Source organism: Lepus europaeus, chromosome 1, assembly GCF_033115175.1.
Source record: "Lepus europaeus isolate LE1 chromosome 1, mLepTim1.pri, whole genome shotgun sequence".
Classification (NCBI taxonomy): domain Eukaryota; kingdom Metazoa; phylum Chordata; class Mammalia; order Lagomorpha; family Leporidae; genus Lepus; species Lepus europaeus.
Genome location: NC_084827.1, coordinates 65,703,073 through 65,723,937, shown reverse-complemented (window position 1 = coordinate 65,723,937; position 20,865 = coordinate 65,703,073). Strand labels below are relative to the sequence as shown.

Below are 20,865 nucleotides of genomic sequence, written 5' to 3'. Positions count from 1 at the left end.
TCTGAAGCCCAGATTTTCTGTGTTGGGAATAAGTGAATGCCAGGAGCTTGTCTTTGTAACTGCTGGCAAAAGGCTACCAGTACAGGAAGCACAGGGGTATTGCCCAGGCTGGGGAGGAGTCCAACGCCACAGCGCCCTTATCTGGGACGCTGGGTGAGGGCCCAGGAGTTGGAGCCTTTCCCAGAGGAAGAATGAGTCATTCCATCCTAGTAGCATGAATTAAAGATCTCGGGCCCAGGGTGGGCACTTGGCGCAGTGCCTAAGTTGTCACTTGGGGCGCTCACACCCCATATTGGAGTCTCTAGATTCAAGTCCTGATTCCCCTTTCCAACTTCCTGCTAATGCGCTCCCTGGTGGGCAGCAGCCCTGGGTCCCTGCCACCCACGTGGGAGACCCAGATGGAATTCCCAGTTCCTAGCTTCAGACTGGTCCAGTCCTGGCTGTTGCCAGCATCTGGGGAGTGAGCCAGCAGGTGGAAGATTTCTGTAACTCTGCCTTTCAAAGAAATGAAACAAACGAACAGTCATCGCAGGGCCTCCCGCTGACTGCTGCGCCTGGCCCAGGACGCGGGTGGTGGTCAGCGGAATGACGCCCATGTCCGGGGAGGAGGGTCCATGTGTTGGGCTGCCATTAGTCAGTGGTTCCTGCTGGTGAAGGAGCCTGCGAAACCCGTTCCTGAGAGCAGGATTACATAGCAGGAAGCAGGGCGAGGCCATCTGAGACAACAGAAACAACACCACCGACTTGGGCGGGGCAGAGAGACTTGGGCGGGGCAGAGAGACTTGGGCGGGGCAGAGCGGCTCTTCCCAGACAGGTGAGAACAGCCTTCCCCTCCCCTACCCCCCAGCTGTAGATGGGCCACCTCCTTTCTCATCTAATTGAGGCAGCCACCAAGTCCCAATGCCCACAGGGCTGCCGGCGCTTGTCTGGACTCTTTCTAATAATACTGGCTATTTATATAACCCTGCCAGCTCACGGTGGCGGGCGCTCGAGGAAAGCGGCAGCCATCCGTCTGCACGGCTGCCCCGGTTCCTGCCTGGCTGTTGAGCACACAGCCCACCTCTGGGCATCTGGACGGTAGGCCTGGCCTCTAGGGCCTCGGGTTGGCCAGGAGACGCCTGTGGTGCGGACTCCAGCTCTGACTCTGTGGGTCCCACAGGAATGCTCTCCTAACCCGCATTGCCACAGCTTCCCCCACAGCCCATCTGCCCCACAACAGCCAGCTATTTCTAAAACCTAAATGAAGCATGTCGGCTCTCTGGCTTACATGGCCTCTGTAGCTTCCATCACAGTAGGAGTCAGTTCCATCCCAGAAGCCCCTGCATGAGGGACACCTGCCTCCTTCTCCAGCCTGGTATGGCTCCAGGCCTCCTGGCTGTGTGTGTTTAAAAGATTTATTTATTTGAGAGTCAGAATTACAGACAGAGAGAGGGAGAGACAGAAAGGTCCTCCATCCACTGGCTCACTCTCCAAAATGCCGAAACAGCCGGAACTGGACCAATCCAAAGCCAGGAGCCAGGAGCTTCCTCTGGGTCTCCCAAGCAGGTGCAGGGGCCCGAGGACTTGGGCCATCTTCTGCTTTCCCAGGTGCACTAGCAGTGAGCTGGAGCAGAAGTAGAGCAGCTGGGACTTGAACTGGTGCCCATATGGGATGTTGCCGTAGCCAGCAGTGGCTTTACCTGCTGCACCACCGCGCTGGCCCCCTCCTGGCTGCCCCGAAGAGTGTCATGAAGCTGCCGGTAGAGTCCCAGCAGGAACCCCAAGAGTTCTAGGGGTGAGGGGTAGGCAGAGAATGAGCGGGCGTTTCTCAGAAAACCCTGCATCTTGTTAGCTAACACAGAGGAATGGCAGGTACTCACCCCAGGCACGGTGGGTAAGCCTCCAGGGGCTGCCGTAGGTGCTGGGTGTGGGGAGAGGCAGGAGAACCCTGACCTGGATCTGATTTCTGACCCTGTTCCCCGAACCACTCAGTTCATCTGCGTAGACTGCTGCAGGCACTGTCCTGTCTACACTCAGATCTGATAAGAGTCCTGTCCAGCAGGCTGCACATAGGTATCCCACTTAGATACAGATGGGCCTCTGGAGGACAGGCTGTGCCAGGTTGGTTGTATCATGCTTGGCTGGCCCTATGGCCCCCAGTGACAATCAGGATGGCAGCTCGCCGGGTTGCTGGCCCTGAACCGAGGGCTTTACCTGGAATCTCTTACACCTACAGGGTGGAGGTGCTGTTCCTAGTGGACAGTGGGGAAACTGAGGCCCACAGAGGTTAAGCAACCTCCTAATTCGCTGCTGGGTGTATGGTAGAGCCCTCCTCTGGGCCTGTGCCTCTTGACTGCAAACTGAACTTCACCATTGTTGCGCAGGAAGAGGCTTGGGCCCGATTCCCCTCTGGGCTGTGCACAGCAGAGAGCTTCCTCTTTGAGTCGCATCAGACTCCCTCACAGCCCCTTCCGGAGTTCCTACCGCATCAGCCGCGCTCAGTGACAGTCCTTAAAGGGTAAGAAGGGTGACGACAATACTTCAGACAGCGGACGACACCAGGAGTCCCTGGCTGCAGGTTAAGACTAAGTACATCTGAGGCAAACGTTGAGCGAGGGGCTGGATGGGTTAGTGGCTGATACACAGCAAATCTAATCAAGCCACAAAGTCGCCAACATTACACACTTGTATCCTCTCACCCCGAAGGCAAGAATTAATCTCCCTGTTGCTAGCCTCTGTGGGTATCACAGTGAACAGGACAGAGGAGAGAGACTGGCGTTTTAACCATGAATTTCGACCCAGTATGAGGGCCCTGAGGTTTATGTAGGGGTCGGTGCGGACGCAGGCCTGTGGGGCGGAAATGGCTAAGATTCGGAGTAGGGCGGTGAGGTAGGAGAGGCCACAGGGCCACAGGAGGCGAAGCTCTGTTTGCACAGAAAATTACCAGCTGCGGGGCTCTGCCTGGCGGGTGCAATGAGTGGGAGAAAGCCTGTGGCCGTAGCCGGCTCGCGGCTCGAGGCTCCGGCGCGAACAGGGTCCTGGGTCCCCGCGTCCGGAAAGTAATTGCATACTGCCGCAGGGATGTCTCTGCTCCGGCCCGCGCACATATTTCATCGCCTCATTGACTTCCTTGGCTGGCCCTGTCCTTACTTTTGCTTTTCCTTGCACTCACCCTGGCCTGACTCCCACAGCCCGAGCTCCACTCCGCCCGCCCACGCCCAGCGTCCCCAGACCGGCTCGCAGCGCTTCCACTGCAGCAGCAGCGGTCACGTGCAGCCCGTCCGGCCCGGGAAAGACGGAACTGGAGGTGGGCGGGGCAGGCGTTCCGGGACCGCCCCTTCTGCCGGAGGCTGCTTCTCATTGGCTAAGCATTCTTCCAAGCCCCCGCCGCGGACTGAAAGCTACTCATCAGATTGACTGGTAGGGCCGCGATGGGCGTGGCCTCCGGGGGCGGGGCGAGGCCGGAAAGGAGGGCGCGCTCTCGAGAGGCGGGGTTGCCTGGACGACGCCGGGCGCGCGCTCGGGGGTGGGGTGGGGACGCAAGCCCGGGCTGCTCAATGACAAATCGGCTGGGGACGGCTGGGGTCCGGCCCCGGGAGGGGGCGGGGCGCACTTAAGAGCCTGGGGCTGGGTGTGGACGGCCGAGGCGGAGCGGGACGGGTCCCAGGTAAGGGAGTCGCTCTCGGGCTGGGTCCCTCGGGGCGGAGCGGGCGCACCCCCCGGTGCTCGGCGGCCTGCGGTGTCCGCGCTGGGCACAGCGTACCCTGAGGCCGGCGGGGGCCGCCTCCCGGGCGGCGGCGCGCTGGGCCCCCGGGAGGTCCCCTGGGGAAAGCCTCGGACCTCCCAGTCCGGCCTGGCGCTGAGAAAGTGGGGGCGGTGCCCCAGCCCCTTCTGTTTTCCCACAAATGGCCTCGGCTTCCACTTCCTGGCGTCTCGGGCCTCCCGCCCGAGGATGGGCCACTTCCTCAGGCCCTCGGTGGCCGCTCGCGCAGGGTAAGAGTTCCTGCGGAGAACTCCTTGTCGCCGTGGGAACTCAGACTTGCGAGGAGCTGGGGCCGCGCCCCAGAAGTTTCCTGGCGTGCGTGCTTTGGGTCCAGTCTCGCAAACCAGCGCAGGGTTGTTTGCCGCGCCCTTCCCCCGCGGCTCCTTGCCGGTAGGGGCTCGCGCGGAAGGTGGCTTCCGACGGGCAGCGCCCTGGACTTTGCTTGCTCAGGCCGGGCGTCCACACCTGCGTTCCTGCCCTCTAGCGGGTCTGCGAGGTTGGCTCAGAATTGCCGGTGGCAGGCGCCGCTGCGACCTCCCTGCGCTCTTGCAGGTGGATACTAGCAGTGTTGGGACTTTGATCTTGTTGCCGGGTGAGACTTCTGGGGAGCAGCTGGAGCACCAGGGGAGCTGATGTTGTCAGTGGCAGACTCGCCTGATTGTTCGTCGGGGTTGCCTGCGACTTGACTTCCACACTTGATGCGCTGCCCTGTTTCCCTAACCTCATCTCTGCTCCTGAGGCGTTGGGGCTGGGCCGTGGGGGCACTGATTACCAGAGGGCGTAGCCCGCCTTTCAGATGTGTAACTGCTGAGGTTCCAAGGAGAGCAGGGATACTTTTGGCCGTCAAAGCTGGCGATGTCCCAGAAGCCTAGAGCAGTCAGAATATTGAAGTGGAGTAATAATGAAAGGTGGCATTGGGTATTGGCAACGGCAGGAGGGTTGCGTTTGAGAGCTGGGTTTGATACTGGTTCCGAAACTTTCCATGGGATCTTGAGCATGCTTTTTTGCCCTTGAACTCCAGAGTCAAGTATAAAAAGGTGAACATGGTTATCCTAATTTTTAGGATTAAGTGACATCAGGAATGTGCAAAGTGTTCTCGGTGGCAGGGAGTGGGGGGAGAGGCCAGGGCTGTGCACCCCTGTGCCTGATTTCAGTTGTGTCAGCTGGTCGGCTTTCTTCTGGTCATCTCTGTGTCTTTCCTTCCTTTGCTGATCACGTGATTTCCGGTTACAAACAGCCGGTACTCTTATCTGAAATCTCAGAGAGATTTCCCTGCTCCCCCCCCCACGCGACACTTTCCCAGGATTTTGTGTGGGAAAAAGCATGAATGTCCGACGTTAGATATCTTTGGAGAATATGGAACACATAAAGATGGGAAAATAAGAATTGGAGCCTTAAGATCCCAACCTGGAAAGTTCTTGGTAGAAGATGGGAGAAGTGGAAAAGTTCTAAATGCTGGTCTTGAAATTCTTCAACATTCTCTCCTTGGCTGAAGATAACTTGAGACTTCATGAAAAAACAAGCAAACTTTTCATATAAATCCAACTTGTACAAATCCTCTTTTAACAAGTTTTTATTAAGGGGCTGGCACTGTGGTGTAATAGGTTAAGCCTCCACTTGTGGTACCCGCATCTCATGTGGGCACCGGTTCAAGTCCCGGCTGCTCCTCTTCTGATGCAGCTCTCTGCTATGGCCTGGGAAAGCAAGAGAAGATCTTGGCTCAAGTTCTTGGGCCCCTGCACCCACATGGGAGACCTGGCAGAAGCTCCTGGCTTCCGATCAGCCTAGCTCTGGCTTTTGCAGCTGTTTGGGGAGTTGAACCAGTGACTCTTTCTGTAACTCAACCTCTCAAATAAATAAAATCTTTTTTAAAAGTTCATTAATTTATTTGAAAGGCACCAAGAGACAGACCCATCTTCCATCTACTAGTTCACTCCCTAAATGCCTACAACAGTCAGGGCTGGGCCAGGTTGAAGCCAGGATCCAGGAAGTCAGTCCAGGTCTCCCATGTGGTGCAGAGACCCAACCGCTTGAACCCTCACCTGCTGCTTCCCAGAGTGCACACTAGCAGGAAGCCGGAATGCAGGGTGGAGCCAGGGCTCCACTGCAGGGACTCCAGTACTGACGTCTTAACCACTGGGCCAAATGCCTGCCCCACATCCCGCAGCCCCACTCTGTCTCTGCATTCAGCTACTAATTTGGAAATTTTCGTTTATGAGAGAGGAGGAGAGACAAGAGAGTACCTATTTGCTTGTTCGCTCCTCAAATGCCTGCAGCGGCTGGAGCTGTGTCAGGGACACAGCCAGGAGCCAGGAACTCAATCCAGGTCTCCCACATGAGTGGCAGAAACCCAATTCCTTTAGCACGCTGCTGCCTCTTAGAGACTGCTTTGGTGGGAAGCTGGAGTCAGGAGCCGGAGCTAGGCTCAGAGCACAGGCTGTCTGATGTGGGATGAAGGTCTTCACCACTTGGCTTAAACACCTGCTGCCCAGTTACTAGGTTCTTACCTAATTTATGGAAGCTGGAACCATTTTCTGCACTTTAAGTCTGGAGAGACCATGCCAGCCTAGAACTATAGGGCTGGGAGCTATTAGGGAACCCTTGGAGAAGTTTGCAGTGTAACTTGTTTCGAGAAGATGTACAGGAGTCCTGCTTTTCATTGGCCAAGTCCCTCTAAGCAGCCCGTGCCTTAGCTGTGCAAGACACTTGGATTTTTCAACTATGTGTGTGGTTGAGAAGTTTGAATGGTGAGGTCAAAGACAGCAGAGTACCAGAGAAAAGGAACCTCTTCCCTAATCGCAGGTTAGAATGTGGTGAGGGCCGGCGCCGCGGCTTGCTAGGCTAATCCTCTGCCTTGTGGTGCCGGCATACCGGGTTCTAGTCCCGGTTGGGGCGCTGGATTCTGTCCCGGTTGCCCCTCTTCCAGGCCAGCTCTCTGCTGTGGCCAGGGAGTGCAGTGGAGGATGGCCCAAGTGCTTGGGCCCTGCACCCGCATGGGAGACCAGGAGAAGCACCTGGCTCCTGCCATCGGATCAGCGTGGTGCGCTGGCCGCAGCGCGCCAGCCGTGGCGGCCATTGGAGGGTGAACCAACGGCAAAAGGAAGACCTTTCTCTCTGTCTCTCTCTCTCACTGTCCACTCAAAAAAAAAAAAAAAAAAAAAAAGAATGTTTTGAGGAGAGGAAACCAACAGTGAGCATCAGCTGTCGCCTCGGCACAAACCCACTGGTCTGAGCAGTGCTGGACGCGTATCTGACCTTGGTAATTAGCCAATGAGCTGGCTGATTGAACTGCTCAGTTCCTCTGGTACGTAGGCATGTGAACGCGGGCGCATATGTGTCCTCCAAAAGTGGAGGGGCCCTTAGGCGAGAGGCTCGGAGCTTTTGGCAGACAAGAGAGTAGAAGGAAAGAGAGAGTGTGAAAGCTGAGTGTTGAGAAGGGGAGGTGTGTGTGGTTACTGTGGCAACTGTAACCAGCCAGCCAGGTCTCAATTTCGGGTTTATGGTCACATTTTTCCCAGTTGTTCCTTTGGGACTCCTTTTCTTTTCTTTTCTTTTTAAAGTTGAAATCTAAAATGCAGAAAAAGGTTGTTAGTTGAGAATTATTAATGTAAGTGTGTCACTGTGTTGGCCAGTACTTTGTGGACCATTTATATGTAGCGTATTTTAGACACACTAGATTGGGAATTGACAGTCAATGTCAAGTTAGGCCTGATGCAAATTGATATACTCCCAGCCAGGTAATTGTATGTAGTACATGGCATGCATTGAAGGACATTTAGTACGCTTGTGTGTAGCTGGCCAGCTCTGAAGTTTGCCTTGGGGATGAAATTTTTGTTGCCATGTGATCAGTTTGTTCAAATTTCACAGTTTAAACCAAAAATGTTTATTGTCTCACGGTTTCTAAAGTTTTTTTTTTTTTTGAAGATTTATTTATTTGAAAGTCAGAATTACACAGAGAGAGGAGAGGCAGAGAGAGAGAGAGAGAGAGAGAGAGAGAGAGAGAGGGAGAGAGGTCTTCCAAAGCCAGGAGCCAGGAACTTCTTCCCAGTCTCCCACATGGGTGCAGGGGACCAAGCACTTGGGCCATCTTCTACTGCTTTCCCAGGCCATAGCAGAGAGCTGGATTGGAAGTGGAGCAGCCGGGACTCGAACCGGCACCCATATGTGATGCTGGCACCGCAGGCGGAGGCTTTACCTGCTACACAATAGCACCGGCCCCGGTTTCCAAAGTTGAGGACTCAGAGAGTGGCTTGGCTGGGTGCATTTAGCTCAGGGTCGTTCCCGGAGGCGCAGTCAGCTGCCGGCTGGGCTGGGGCTGGGGCTGGGGCTAGAGGGTCTCCTTACGCTCCGGGCGGCCCACTTGCGTGGCTGTTGGCTGGAGGCTTCAGGTGCACACCGCTGGGCCTCTCCTTAGGGGTCTTCACCTGAGAGAGGCCGACTGTGACAGTGATCAAGCTGCAGTCTGGCTGTCTCGTCTTGGAAGTGACATGGCTGCTGTGAGAACACAGGCCAAACTTGCAGGAAGGGACTACACAGGGAGAGGTTGGCGGCTGATGGTGTCCTTGGAGGCAAGCTATGATGATTCTTAAAAACGTGCAGATCAGACTTTATTAACAAAAATCTGTTTCAGATGCTTTCTGAAGTACGAGTATGTAGTGTTGTAGAGGATTAAAACGCAGCTGGAGCTTTTACTAGTCCAGAAACTGAATATTATGCGTGAAACTTTATGTTCTTTCTTCTGGTTCTTCATTATCAGATGCTAGAATTAATTAGCCAAATATGCAGTAGCTTTGGAAATTAGAAATTTAAATCTTGCTGGTCCTTAAACCAAATGGAACAGCTGAGGTTTTTTTTTTTTTTAATCCTAAAACAAATTGGTAAAAAATTATTGCCAAAACGGTCTCCTTGATGAACAGCTTAAAATTAATCACTAATGATCTGTGTATTCTCAAAAAATGAAACTCATTGGCAGAGTAGCTGAAACAATTTTAGAGAACCTAACTCCCTCCCCCCTCCTCATTATTTTAAAATCTGGGCAGCGTTTATTTGCCCATGAGTTGTTCAGCTCTTAGAATTCTCATGCATTTTAATTCCCCCCGGGTAGAAGGGTGCTGTTCTTGCAGTCTCCAGAGGCCCCTGTGTGGATGCCCTGACGTGTCTCCAGGTGGAAAGGAGGGCCCAGGAATGGAGCTTGGCCAAGTACCTCCCAGCTTCCTTTTGTCTCCCAAAGTTCTTTGGTTCTGATATTTTTATGTAACAAACACCCTCTGAAGCAAAAGATTCCATTAATCATGCTAAATTGCAACTTCAGAGAACCTCCTGAGAAGCGCTTTTGTTCATCCCAGGCCAGTTGAAGGTTGTTAGAGTCCCCATCAGGCAGAGAGAAAAGTCTGCACAATTTGCATTTCCTCTGCTTCCCGTGCTTGGCCCTTTTCCCATGCTCTGCCCTAATTTAGGAGCTAGTATAGTCTCTTTCTTTTCTTTCCTCCTCCTTCTCCCATAGTCCCCCTCCTTCTTGCCACCGGGAAGGATTCGTGGCCAGTCATTGGTTGTTAGGAATGAATTTTAGCCAGTGAGATGCCTCTCGTAATGCTTACATATTGAGCCTTAAAAAATTCATTTTTGTTTATTTGAAAGGCAGAGTGACAGAGACAGAGACAGAGAGAGAGAGACATCTTCCCTCTTCTGGGTCACTCCTCAAATGGTGGCAATGGCCGGGGCTGGGCCAGGCCAAAGCCAGGAGCCAGGAGCTTCTTCCGGGTCTCCCACATGGGTGCAGGGGCCCAAGCACTTGGGTCATCTTCTGCTGCTTTCCCAGGAACGTTAACGGGGAGCTGCCGGAACTTCAACCTGCGCTCCGATATGGGGTCCACTGTCACAGGCAACGGCTTAACCTGCTTTGCCACAACACTGGCCCGTGTCAAACCTTTTTAAAGTCTCAAATTATAGAGGTGGGCGGTGTGGAGCCAGTTGGTTGAGTCGTTGCTTGGCACACCCACATCTGATACCAGAGTGCTGGTTCAAGTCCTGGCTGCTCTGCTTCTGATCCAGCTTCCTGCTAATGCACCCTCAGAGGCAGTGGCTGAAGGCTCAAGTGCTTGGGCCCCTGCCGCCTGTGTGGGAGATTGGGCTGGAGACTGATTAGTGCTGCGGGGAAAGGAGAGCGGCAGGAATGGAGCTCTTGGACATGGGGCTGGGAGGCGTGGGGTCTGGAGTGGGTGTGGAACGGGGGTGCTGTCCGTGTGGTCAGACAGGAAGATGGCGTGGATGCTAGTAGGCTTGTGGTTTGGTGGAGGGCCCTGGGGGAGTTTGAGCTTGATGGCTTCTGTGTTCTTGGGGGGATAATGAGTTAAGAGTCAAGAGTGATGCTAACCGGGCCATGTTTGGCTTAGCTGTTACGTCAGTGCTCGGGATGCCTAGGCTTGAGGTTCAGCTGCGCTTCTAATTCCAGCTTCCTACCATGAGCACCCTGGGAGGCAGCAGGTGATGGCTCAAGTACTTGGGTCCCTACCACCCATATGGGAGACTTGGATGGAGTTCTGGGCTCCTGGCTTTGGCCTGGCCCAGCTCCAACTGTTGGCAGGCATTTGGGGAGTGAACCAGCAGGTGGGAGCTCCCTCTCTCTGTCTCTCAAATAAGTAGAAATAAATAAAATAAGAAAGGAGTGAGCATGGGGAGGGCATCAAGGTGAGATTTCTAGTCCTGGTTTGTGGTCATAAATGCACCTAAAGAGCATTCTGTAGCACCGGATGACTTATTTTTTTTTATTTTTTTGACAGGCAGAGTGGATAGTGAGAGAGAGAGAGACAGAGAGAAAGGTCTTCCTTTTTTTTTGCCGTTGGTTCACCCTCCAATGGCCGCTGCGGCCGGCGCATCGTGCCGATCCGAAGCCAGGAGCCAGGTGCTTCTCCTGGTCTCCCATGCGGGTGCAGGGCTCAAGGACTTGGGCCATCCTCCACTGCCTTCCCGGGCCATAGCAGAGAGCTGGCCTGGAAGAGGGGCCACCGGGACAGAATCCGGCACCCCGACCGGGACTAGAACCCGGTGTGCCGGCGCCACAAGGCGGAGAATTAGCCTGTTAAGCCACTGCATCGGCCGGGATAACTTATTTTTAAAGATCTTACTTATTTATTTGAAAGACAGAGTTACAGAGAGGGAGAGACAGTGACAGGTCTTCCATCTGCTGATTCACTCCCCAAATGGCTGCAACAGCTGGAGCTGCCGATCAGGAGCCAGGAGCTTCTTCTGGGTCTCCCACGCAGGTGCAGGGGCCCAAGGACTTGGGCCATCCTCTACTGCTTTCCCAGGCCATAGCTGAGAGCTGGATTGGAAGAGGAGCAGCCGGGACACAAACTGGTGCCCACATGGGATGCCGGCCCTGCAGGTGGAGGCTTAGCCCACTGCGCCACAGCGCTGGTCCCAACACAACTTCTTTCCAGCAGCCGCAGCACCATTCTCTTGCCAGGGGTGTGTGTGAGGAAGGAGAAAGGGGCAGGGGAGGTGACGTACCTACAGAAAGGCTTTCCTGAGTTAGGATCTCAGCAGGTGAGGGAGGGCAGTGGGGCCTGCAGGGGCCTGATGCACAGGGAGTCGGAGGTTGAGGGGCGGTGCAGGGGAGGGGTTTGAGCAATTGAGCTAGAAGGGTGGAGGCAGAGGCTGGTTCGGGGTGTGCCGGTGCAGTGGGATAGAGGACTTGAGGCTGGGTCATGCATGTGGAAGTCACCCAGGAGGGTCTGGAACCAGAGTCAGGTGTCCTCAGTAAATGAGGTTGGTGGGGGTGACAGCAGGAAGGTGAGGGGCAGGGAAACCCAAGCCTCGGAGATAATGGGACTTGTGTTGGAGGGAGGGAGGGGACGGGAGGCACCCAGTGCCCGATGAGGGAGGAAGGACTGTTATCTTGTTCCTCTTGGCCGGAGGCACAGACACAGGAGGGGAAACACCTTCTGCCTAGAGCAAGCTCAGGGGCGGTGGGCAGATTTAGGCCAAGGTGGGCCTGCCTCGTGACCCTGGAGCTTCTGGGGTCCAGCGACACCGTGATTTGGGGTGATGGAGAGGAACGGTGCTGTGCTGGCTCCGTGTTGAAATGCCCTTTGGCGCCTGTTTCCCCATCTGGCCAGTTGCCCCGTGAGACAGGCAAGGTGGATACTGGCCCTGAGCTTCCGTTGGTGGCCGAAGCCCCGAGGGAGGGTGGCCTGACTCGTCTTGTCCTGTAGTGACTGGGTGGGGATGCGAAGCCAGGCCTCCCCCATGCCAGTGCACGCTGTGAGCGAGGGAATCTCGCTTGCCTCAGCTCTTGCTTCTTCAGGGCCCGTCCTGCTGTAGGGAAGGTTTGGCTCCCCGGCCAGTTTTCCTCTCAAGACTTTCTAGAATGTTAGAGTGATGTCCAGAAAGGTAAGTGCCCACTCAGCGTGGGAGGGGGCTTCCTCATTCCCTCTTGCCCGCAGCCCTGCGGATGGAGCTGTCCTGTGTTTTTATAGAGCCGACCTGCGCCAGGAAGCTGTCAAATAGCTTCACCAAACAAAGCTGTTAGCTTCCTGATGGTGCACTTCCGGTCCATGTAACTACTTGTAAAAATTGTGGTGGAGTAAGAATGTTAACTTGACCTGCTTTAACTGGACCCTTCTGGGGGGCCTTCGATGTATTCACAATGTTGACTCTCTTGTAGGTCCTTGTGAACATTTTGTATCCATTACAAAACAACTCCCCCGGCCCTGGGAACCTCTATTCTTCCTTCTCTCTCTCAATGTGAGTGTTCCCTGTACCCGTGCCAGCAGAACCACACAGCTATTGGCTTTTTGTGTCACTTAGTGGGGTGTCTTCAGGATTCATCCACATAGGAGCAAGTGGCAGTTTCCTTTTTCAGGCTTGAGTAATATTCCATTGCGTGTATGTACCACCTTTTATTTATGTTAATGGCTATTTGAGTTTTCCCCCATCTTTTGCCCGCTGACAATGCTGATATGAATATGGGTGCACAAATAGCTGCTCGAGTCCCTGCTTTCTATTCTTTTGGGTATAAACACTGTCACTACTTCTGTTCTGGTCCTCCAAGGTCTTCGTTTAGAACGTGTGTTCTATGTTGCCTAAGTGTTTTTCTGTCTCTTTAATGAGCTTTCAGATTCATAGGTCTATATCCTTGAAACAAGTTTCAGTAGTTCACACTGTTTATAAAATCTGAGAGGGGGCCGGCGCCGTGGCTTAACAGGCTAATCCTCCGCCTTGCGGCGCCGGCACACCGGGTTCTAGTCCCGGTCGGGGCACCGATCCTGTCCCGGTTGCCCCTCTTCCAGGCCAGCTCTCTGCTGTGGCCAGGGAGTGCAGTGGAGGATGGCCCAAGTTCTTGGGCCCTGCACCCCATGGGAGACCAGGATAAGCACCTGGCTCCTGCCATCGGAACGGCTCAGTGCGCCGGCCGCAGCGCGCCTACCGCAGCGGCCATTGGAGGGTGAACCAACGGCAAAAAGGAAGACCTTTCTCTCTGTCTCCCTCTACTGTCCACTCTGCCTGTCAAAAATTAAAAAAAAAATTTAAAAAAAAATAATAAAAAAAAAATAATAAAATCTGAGAGGGAGAGAGACAGACGGAAAGAGCTGGTCCTCCCCCAAATGCCCACACTGGCCAGGTTTGGACTGTGCCAAAGCCAGGAGCTGGGAGCACAATCCAGGTCTCCCCTAGTCCCCGGAACATCGGCACTGCCTCCCGGGGGCTGCAGGAAGCTGGAAGCTGGAGCTGGGAATTGGACCCAGGTTCTCCATGGTGGGTCCCGGGTGCCTTAACCACCAGCTCAGATGCCTGCTCCCTCACACCTCATCTGCTGTCTGCCCCACTGCGCCCCAGTCCACGCCCGAGGCAGTGAGTGGCTCAGCACAGGCTCCAAAGCAGCTGCTGCGGGTTCGAATCCCAGCTCTGCCTCCACTAGTTAGGCGACCTTGGGCAAGCAGTACAGGTTCTGTTGAACGCATGCAGTGTGCTAGTGAGGCTGTAAAGTAGAAGTAGTAGCCACATCTGTTTAAGTGTTGGGATAAGTAACTCAGAAAACAGGGACACGGGTGCCAGTTCCAAATTTGACCTCCACCTGTTGAGAGATGAAGTGGCTCGGATGTGGCCCAGGCTGCGGCTGCCTTTGCGGTTGGAGGAACTTGAGGGTGGATGTCTGTCCTTTTTTTTTTTTTTTTTTTTAAGATTTACTTCTTTATTTGAAAGGCGGAGTTACAGAGAGGGAGAGAGAGAGGTCCATCCACTGGTTCACTCCCCAGAAGGCTGCAATGGCCAGAGCTGGGCCTATCCAAAGCCAGGGGCCAGGAGCTTTTTCTGGGTCTCCCATGTGGGTGCAGGGGCCCAAGGACTTGGGCCATCTTCCACTGCCTTCCCAGGTCATAGCAGAGAGTTGGATCGAAGTGGAGCAGCTGGGACTAGAACCGGTGCCGGTACGGGATCCAGGACTGCAGGCTTTGCCCACTGCACCACAGCGCCGGCCCCGAGTGGATGTGTCTCAGTTGTGAGGCTGGCAACCTCAGAGGCCCTGGGCTGGGGTGGGGCTTATGGTGCGAGAGGACCGAATGTCAGAAAGAGCCACTCTGCAGAAAATCCAAGCTTGCAAATAACTCCTGGCCCTTTCTTAGTTGCTACATAGCCCAGGAAAGTCAACCAGGAGGGTGAGTGGGTGTCTCAGAGCTGCCACTTGCCTCGCGGACCCGATGGAGAACGCCGGCTCCGGGGGTTTTTATCCGCCAAGTGTTGAGCTTCTCTAGGCACGCAGATGATGGGCAGCCGTGTGGCGGGAGGGTCAGAGGTTAGCTTGGAGCAAATGACCTGTTGTCTCCACAGCAGCAGGAGGCAAATTGACTGGCAGGCGGCCTGCTGAGCCTGGGCCAGTGGGCTGCTGGGGACAGCTTGAGGGGTGCAGTATTATGATGGCTGCCGGGGAAATTACAGGGGCTCCCTCTCCAGGGGCAGAGCTTGTGCGGAGAGGTGCACATGGAAGCCAGGAGCTTCTGATAAGGGAAGTCACCACCTCCTGAGTCTTATGTAGCTAATTTAGTGCTGGATTTTTTTTTTTATTTTATTTATTTTTTTTTTTTGTGAGGGAGGCAGATTAGGGAGCAGAAATCCTAAAACAAATTTCCATAGATACAGAAGCACACTCACTTGAGTTGTTTTGCTTTGCAGATCTAAATTCAGGGGAAGAAAATTAGCCTCTACCTGAAAGGACACATAGATCATTTAACTTAGCTTCCTTTTTTTTTTTTTTTTAATTTATTTAATTTACTTGAAAGTCACAGTTACACAGAGAAAGGAGAGGCAGAGAGAGAGAGAGAGAGAAAGAGAGAGAGAGAGAGAGAAAGTGAGTCTTCCATCTGTTGGTTCACTCCCCAGATGGCCACCACTGCCAGAACTGTGCCCACCTGAAGCCAGGAGCCAGGAGCTTCTTCCGGGTCTCCCACGCGAGTGCAAGGGCCCAAGGACTTGGGTCATCTTCTGCTGCTTTCCCGGGCCATAGCAGAAAGCTGGATCGAAAGTGGAGCAGCTGAGACTCGAACCGGTGCTCATATGGGATGCTGGCACTGCAGGTGGTGGCTTTACCCACTATACCACGGCGCTAGCCCCAGCTTCCTTATTTTCATAGACATGGAAACTGAATCATACACATACACACATACCACAACACTCCTGTCTGGTGCTGATAACACAGTAGCTACGCAAGAGAAGAGAGGTTGAGTGAGCAGGGCACTTGACCCAAACTGGGGTCTGGGTATGAGAGTGAGAGGGCTGGGAGCATTGTGGGACAGGGAGCCGGCCAGGTTCTGAGCATGAGCAAAGCAGGTGGAAGGAGAAGGGCTGGCCGACCACAGCCTTGCGGGCAGTGAGCGCGCCTTCAGGAGTTCCTCCGCGAGCGCCGCTGGCTGCGAGTTGGGAATATCAGACTTCTGATTTTTCTTTTCAAAAGACACCAGAAAATTGGACTTTATGTGCAATCTCCTTTTTTTTTTAATTTTTATTTTTGACAGGCAGAGTGGACAGTGAGAGAGAGAGGCAGAGAGAAAGGTCTTCCTTTGCCATTGGTTCACCCTCCAATGGCTGCCACGGCTGGCGTGCTGCGCTGATCCGATGGCAGGAGCCAGGTGCTTATCCTGGTCTCCCATGGGGTGCAGGGCCCAAGCACTTGAGCCATCCTCCACTGCACTCCCTGGCCACAGCAGAGAGCTGGCCTGGAAGAGGAGCAACCGGGACAGAATCCGGTGCCCCAACCGGGACTAGAACTTGGTGGTGTGCCGGTGCTGCAAGGCGGAGGATTAGCCTGTTGAGCCGTGGCGCCGGCCGCAATCTCCTTTTTTAATGTTCCTAACTCCATCAGTTTTTTAAGCACTATGTGAGCAGACACAGCATGTCTGCAGGCCACCACATCTTACAGATTGGCAGCTCTAGTTCTGTATAGCAGGACAGAGAGAGCTAGCGCGTGGGGGTCTTGGCAGCCTTCAGAGCCCGCTCACAGCGGCCCTGGTGTCCCAGCCGCTGCCCCATGGCGTGGCGTCCCATTTCTTCTTTGTGTCAGTGACACACACTGGTGTTCCCCCAGCGCATCCCCTGTGTGGCCCGAGCTTGTTCATCTTGTTTCTTTATAGTGGAAAGCTGAAAATACATCCGAAAGCACAAGGGATCTGAAAGAGAGTTCATGAGAAATGTGTGTTATGCAGAAACTATGTGGGGCTGGCGCCATGACTCACTTGGTTAATCCTCCGCCTGTGGCATCAGCATCCCATATGGGTGCCGGTTCTAGTCCTGGTTGCCCCTCTTCCAGTCCAGCTCTCTGCTGTGGCCCGGGAGGGCAGTGGAGGATTTTGGCCCAGGTGCTTGGGCCCCTGCACCCGCATGGGAGACCAGGAGGAGGTGCCTGGCTCCTGGCTTCGGATCGGCGCAGCACCGGCCATGGCGGCCATTTGGGGAGTGAACCAACTGAGGGAAAACCTTTCTCTCTGTCTCTCTCTTTCACTGTCTGTAACTCTACCTGTCAAATAAAAAAAAAAAAAAAAAAGAAAGAAAGAAACTATGCATGGATTTCAAAAAGGCCTCCAAATAAGCTCACCTTGTAAAGCCATTTTTTCCATGCCCTTTTTCAAGTTCCCTTGTCCCCATCACCAGCCTCAACAACGATCTGTGGCCGACCTTATTTCGCCTTCAACCTTGCTCCACACTGCCTCCCTGATCACTGTGGCGCACACCTCACATGTCATTTAACTGTATTGTCATGAGGCGTTTCCATTTAAAAATGACTGTTTAACATTACCCAAGAATCCTATCAAGTGAAACACAATATTACCAAGGAATTACATCAAGGATTCCATTGCCCATTATGTTATCCGTTCAAATTGTGTTGGTTCACAGGAGGTCTGATTCTGTTGGTTGGTGGGTCTGGTACGTCTCGTGACGTGCAGACTCCTTCTCCATCTCTCTGTTTTCCTTGAAGAAAGACACAGGGTGGTTTGTTCCACAGGACTGCCTACAGTTTCCGTGTTGCTGATGGTCCGTGTCTCATTCTGTTCCCTGTCGCTCCTGCAGCAGGTTAGATGTGGATGCTCTCGGGCAAGGTTGTGTCATTGGTGGTCACGTGTCTTTTCCGAGATGCTGATAATGTCAGGTTGTCCCCCCTCACACACCTTGTGGTGGTGGCAGCCCTGGGTGCTCAGGGCCCTGATTTCTTAATTTCAGACAAGATGCAGAAGGCTCAGAGTCCAAATTCTCTCCACCTTGGTTTGTTAGAATATTTCTGGGAAGAGGAACTTGGTTCCTCAGTAGTATGGTTTGTATAGCGGAAGCAAGATGCACCTTTGATTCTTCCCCTTTATTTACCAGTTCTCAATATAATGCGCTATTTTCCTGGTTCTCCAAAGGGGACCGATGAGGAGCTTTGAAAAAGATCATTATAAACAAATTTGACGTGTTCCAAGCCATTGCAGTTAACTTTATTGATTATTAATTGCCCGTCTTCCACCAACTTCTTCCAATTGGCTCCTGAGCATGGGTGTGTAGGCACGTGTGCTTTTAAATTTTCGTAGCTATTAGCAGTTATTATAAAACCACACAAAGCACTTGGAAGGGAGACTGCTACTTTAATAGCTTACCTCCAGGCAGCATTTCCTTAATGGGTCGTGGGTGAGGAATGTGGCATCATGTGTTACAGAAAATCGCTGAAGAGGTGTCCTCATTTTTATTGTAACTCTTCACGTCACCTTTCATTCACCCCTTTATTCTCTGGGCATTCCTGGGTTCCTAACACCCTGTAGGTCAGAGTTGGAGTTCCTGGAAACTCAGAAATGAGCAAGCTGTAACACATGCCCGGGGAGAGCGCAAGACAGATGTTCACACGACAGGATTTGGTGTGTCATCGGGATGACAGCCATAGAGATCCAGCAAAGGAGGGGCGTGCTGTTGCACACTCACAGAGGCAGCCCCCCGGGTTGGCTCATCCTGCGATAACACTCTCATAATTTGGTTTTAGATGTTAAGAGACAGACTCCGTGTCGATTTTCAATGCTGTACTAACAGAAATTTCTAACTTTTAAATTATGCAGCATTTACAAACCCTGGAGCCCTTCTGTTTGCTGGGGTGCTTCCTGTTTGAGAGAGTCCTTCGTGGTCCTCACTAAGACCGAGGTGTTCTTAATTTGGATTGCACACAGGAAGTGGTATAAAAATGGGGATTTGCTTGGCCCTTGGCACAGTGCTGCTTTAACTTTATTCTGCAGAACGCCCCGCCCCCGCTGCCCTGGCCCGGGACTTTGTTGCCTTACAGATTCTGGTTCCTGGGTCAGGGGGACAGCTGGAGGGTCTGCAGTTCCTTTTATTTATTTATTTTTTTTGACAGGCAGAGTGGACAGTGAGAGAGAGAGAGAGAGAGACAAAGTAATATACCTAATATGTAAAATGCACCTGCAAAGTGATGACAATAGCCTAATTTTTTAAGTGGGAAATAAAAAAACTGCAGTAATTCACAGAGAAAGAAGTGAACACAGATTAGCCAACAGATATATGGAGCCATACCTAATTATTCCAGTAGAAAAGAAATGCAAGTAAAATATCTGTTTTTTAAGATTTATTTATTTATTTGAAAGTCAGAGTTAGAGAGGAAGAGACAGAGACAGAGAGAGTGTGCTGTGGCCGGCGCATCGCCTGATCTGAAGGCAGGAGCCAGGTGCTTCTCCTGGTCTCCCATGGGGTGCAGGGCCCAAGCACTTGGGCCATCCTCCACTGCACTCCCTGGCCACAGCAGAGAGCTGGCCTGGAAGAGGGGCAACCGGGACAGAATCCGGCGCCCCGACCGGGACTAGAACCCAGTGTACCGGCGCCGCTAGGCAGAGGATTAGCCTATTGAGCCGCGGCGCCGGCCTGCAATTCCTACTACTTCAAGGTGTGGCTCACGGTCGTGGTTGCTGGGCCCCACTTCAAGTGGCAAGAACTTCAGCCACACAGACCAAGCCCTGACCGTGAACATGGGTGATAACTCATCTCGCCTGGCCTCAGGGACCTCGTCAGGAAAAGTTCCTGGTCACTTCATACAATGCCCGATTCTGTAACTTTATAAGTCAAACTTTAGTATTCTGTTGATTTTATATAATTCCTCTTGCAATGCACAGTAATATAAAATTGTAACTAAAATGGAGATTACCCCACTTGCAATCTGTCTTATCAATATTAATAGCATGTAGGCTATCATGATTTTTTTCTGTATTTATACATATAGAATTTTTTTTCAGATAGCATTATGTTTTCCGCAACTTGATTTTCTTTTCCACTTAATGATACATCTTGGACAGTTTTCTCAGTCAAAAGCTATCTAATCTATCTTTTTTTTTTTAAAAGATTTATTTATTTATTTGCAAGTCAGAGTTACACAGAGAGAAGGAGAGACAGAGAGAGAGAGAGGGAGGGAGGGAGGGAGGGAGGGAGAGAGGGGTCTTCCATCCAATGGTTCACTCCCCAGTTGGCTACAATGGCCAGAGCTGTGCTGATCCGAAGCCAGGAGTCAGGAGCTTCTTCCGGGTCTCCCACATGGGTGCAGGAGCCCAAGGACTTGGGTCATCTTCTACTGCTTTCCCAGGCCATAGTAGAGAGCTGGATTGGAAGTGGAGCAGCCAAGTCTTGAACCGGCGCCCATATGGGATGCCGACACTGCAGGCCAGGGCATTAACCTACTGCGCCACAGTGCCAGCCCCTGTCTAATCTATCTTATAGTAATTTATAGAAGTATTTCTATTGGTGTGTATTTTTCATATTATTGTAGCACTATCTGTAATCACCAAAAAATCATTCTTGTAAGTACATTCTTATACTGTTACAGAATAAATTCCTAAAAGAAATGCACATTTTTATTTTTGATTTTTTAGTCAATGTCTACTTTTTCCCAGAAGGTTATAGTACTTAATATTATTACCAACATCATTAGTTTCCCCAAACTCTTGATAGCACATTTAAATTTTGGCCAAGCTAATGTTTTAGGGGATGGCATTGTGGCATAACAGATAAAGCTACCTGTGTGGCCGGCATCACATATGGGTGCTGGTTTGTGTCCTGCCTGCTCCACTTCTGATCCAGCTCCCTGCTAACAGCCTGGGGAAAGCAGAAGAAGATGGCTTAAGTGTTTGGACTCCTGCCATCCATGTGGGAGATCCTGAAGAAGCTCCTGGCTCTGGCCTGGCCCAGCCCAGTCTGTTGCGGCCATCTGGGGAGTGAACCAGCAGAAGGGAGATCTCTCTCTCTCTCTCTGTCTCTGTCTCTCCCTCTCTGACTCTGACTTTCAAATAAATAAATAAATCTTAAAAAACAGATGTTTTACTTGCATTTCTTTTCTACTAGAATAATTAGGTATGGCTCCATATATCTGTTGGCTAATCTGTGTTCACTTCTTTCTCTGTGAATTACTGCAGTTTTTGTCTTTCTCACTTAAAAAATTAGGTTATTGTCATCACTTTGCAGGTGCATTTTACATACTAGGTATATTAGTTTGTCATGTATAGCCAGTTTTTTGCCCCAATCTATCTTTCCGTCTTATCATTCTCTCTTGCTCTTCACAGGGGTTTTTCCATTTTTATGGCTATTCTGTCACATTTCCTCTGGTTGGAAGGTCT

General features: G+C 52.4%; 1 protein-coding gene across 1 annotated transcript in view; it reads left to right on the top strand.

Moving 5' to 3' along the window:
* The first annotated feature begins 3,537 nt into the window (after positions 1–3,537).
* RALB (RAS like proto-oncogene B) overlaps positions 3,538–20,865 on the top strand; it is a 40,893-nt gene continuing 23,565 nt past the window's right edge. Inside the window, exon 1 of the mRNA XM_062183960.1 lies at positions 3,538–3,646. The gene's annotated coding sequence lies outside the window, so the exon portion shown is untranslated. The remainder of the gene's footprint in view (positions 3,647–20,865) is intronic.